This window comes from Aplysia californica, unplaced genomic scaffold (genome assembly GCF_000002075.1).
Source record: "Aplysia californica isolate F4 #8 unplaced genomic scaffold, AplCal3.0 scaffold00568, whole genome shotgun sequence".
Classification (NCBI taxonomy): Eukaryota; Metazoa; Mollusca; class Gastropoda; order Aplysiida; family Aplysiidae; genus Aplysia; species Aplysia californica.
This window is the reverse complement of record NW_004797838.1, coordinates 230,128-233,086: the sequence shown is the minus strand read 5'-3', so window position 1 is coordinate 233,086 and position 2,959 is coordinate 230,128. Positions and strand designations below refer to the sequence as shown.

The following is a 2,959-nucleotide window of genomic DNA, read 5'->3' as shown; positions in this document are numbered from 1 at the left end:
GGGGCTGTCGTGGCCTAGAGGTTAAGGTTTTCGCTTCTCATTCAAAGGTCCCGGGTTCGAATCCGGGTAGCAACGAAAAAAAATTCTTCAGTGGTGTACATGTAATGTTTCAACAGATGTGTACATAAACCTTCGGGACCCGCGGTCAGTTGAGGTAGCCGGTTCTCAGAACTTTCCTCAGTCAACCCAGATAATATGTGAGGGCAGACATAATGTGAAGACTAGCTCGACTTCTGCACGCCGTCATGTTTACCTCCGGAAGTGGACACAATGGCCTGCGCAGAGACTTCCGGTTATGCCGGGGGTGTTGTGTACCCGGCGGATTGATCTCCCTTGGCTACTGGTCGATGGGATAGTGTGGCTGAATACAGAGCTGGGAGGTTCCCGTTAATACCCCCTTGCTGTGGGGTTTCTTTACTACCTTTTCCGTGATGAGGGGGTTTCTTTGATTACGCTGTTACTGTAGCTTGATGACCCCTTTACTTCTCCTTATTGTTTTTTTTTTAAAAAGTTTTTGTAAGTGTTTTACGGCCAATGCAACATTATTAAATAGGTCATATAAGTAAGGAATGTTAAAAGTGAGGATGTGTGTGTGTGTGTGTGTGTGTGTTTGTGTGTGTATGTGTTTGTGTGTGTGTGGGTGTGTGTGTGTACGTGCGTGTTTGCGTGCGCGCGCACGCATGTGTGTCATTGTCAGTGTAAGAGAAACGGTTAAGAAATTAAAGTGTCCTCGTTATAAGAAGTTGTTTTAGTTAAACACCCGCTCATAAACTGTGCCTTAATCTCGCGATCAGTCCTCAGCGCTGGAAACATTACACCAGGAAGCTCATGCCAGGCCCCCGCCACCATTGTTTATTTGACAAACCTTGTCGCCTTACAGCTCGGGGACGCGACGAGGTGCTTAATATCCTATCCGTGCGTCGTGTTTTATTATCGTATCCATACGACGTGGGGAACTCTGTGCCACCACTTTCCAAAGAGGACATTTATTCTTTAATCCGAGCCGTACGCTTTGCATAGCAGTCTGTAAAAAATTTTTTTTGAGATATACTGAAAGTATCAAAGAGCTCTTCGTACTAGAAGTATTCTAAAATGTGAAGAATACAACCCCGTGTGTACAAAATGACCCCAGGGCATATGGATAGGGTTAATATCCAGCTCACACTGCCAATCGAATCCAATTGAATTGAGTCGGGGCCAGCCAGATTTCCCTCAATCGAGAGGCAGAAGCTACAATATTAGCACAATACTACCGATTTGACTCGCGACCTTGAAAAGCAAATGAGCTTGATTTTGATTGTTACGATCCAATTTAGTCGAACGAATTCGGTCGAATTGAGTAGTCAGATTTTGCCTCTCCGTGTAGGTAAATCTGGCTGACCCGACTCCATTCGACTGAATTCGATTTGGCAGCGTGCACCGGGTATTCCCGCTTTACATTTACAGCATCGATCTCTACTACCAAGATATTACAATTCTTCGGTGGGTTTTTGTAATAGAGAATCCTTGTTTACAGCACTGAGACGTGACGTGGTGGCTTATAACCAGTGTACACCGCAAACCAAATTCAGTATTCGTGGTGTGCGCTGAACCCGAATTAATCGACCCGATCCGACCCGACCCGACCCGATCCCACTAATGGGTACCCGATATAACGCCCATATCCCGCGCAGTTCCGACGACTCACCGGCGCACTGACGTCACGGCCCGTGGCAACTCTAGTCGCAGACGCGGCCGCCCGAGTTTCGCGCCGTTACTTTCTTCCCTCGTCTGGACGACATTTGGCGCGGGATAAGGACTGAGGGGACTGGCCTGTGGACTGTGGTGACGCCCGCTCAACGGCCGCGCGCGCTCACAGGTACACGCACACATACACACTCACGGACACACACTCGCGGACACGCACAGACGTACAGACACACGCACTGGAGGTTCTCATTCTTTGATCTGCATTCAGCAGTTCCACAGGTGTTGGATACGAGACAGTTGCCAGGTATGTGCGTTGGCTTTTGTCACTGTCATGTTAGGCTACTTGTCTTGTTGATTAGGTTATCCAAACTTTGTTTCATTCTTTCATTCATTCATTCATTCATTCATTCATTCATTCATTTTATTTATTGTTTATTTATTGTTTATTTATTTTCAAGTTTTAAAAAAATCTATTGTTTTCATTTATTTATTTACGTATTCTTTCTTTCTTTCTTCTTTCTTTCTTTCTTTCTTTCTTTCTTTATTCTCTTTTTGCGTGGTGGTTGGTATTGTGCTTTAGTCTTAATCCCTCTCCAGTGTTGTTTGTTAAGTATGTTGGTAATAGGAACTTAGTCTGAAGCTACGACAACAACAAAAACAACAACAACAACAACAACAACAACAACAACAACAACAACAACAACAACAACAACACAACAACACAACCACAAAAACAACGATACTAACGTCAATAGAACAAAACTACAGTGGCAAAATTAACGTCAACAACAATGAAAACACCACAAGAACAACTACGACGAAGACAACAACAACAATAACAAACAAACAAACAAACAAACAAACAAACAAACAAAAGAACGAAAACAATAGCAAAAGCGGCAACAACAAAAATGTTGCGTGTTTGATAAAAATGTTTTACTGTGCTTGCAACTACATAAGGTCATATGAGCGGGCGGGACACATTGAACATTTTCAGTTGCTAGGAAATTTTGAATAACAACAACTATAACAACAACAATAAGAACGATAGCAGCAATAACAACAAAAAAGCCCCCAAAATCAAACAACAACAACAAAAAACAAAACAAAACAGCAACAACAACCAAGGCGCTAACATGTATCAAAAAGTCCCAAACCTCAACGTTGTCGACCCTTAGCTTTCACTTAAGGTTTCAGCTTTCGTAGCCGACAAGTTGTCATATTTTATACAAATAAATAAATACATAAATAAATAAATAAATAAATAAAT

General features: G+C 42.8%; 1 protein-coding gene across 1 annotated transcript in view; it reads left to right on the top strand.

The window, feature by feature from the left end:
• Positions 1–1,583: 1,583 nt before the first annotated feature.
• Positions 1,584–2,959, top strand: part of LOC101856372 — a 15,087-nt gene continuing 13,711 nt past the window's right edge. The window contains exon 1 of the mRNA XM_005106999.2: positions 1,584–1,993. The gene's annotated coding sequence lies outside the window, so the exon portion shown is untranslated. The remainder of the gene's footprint in view (positions 1,994–2,959) is intronic.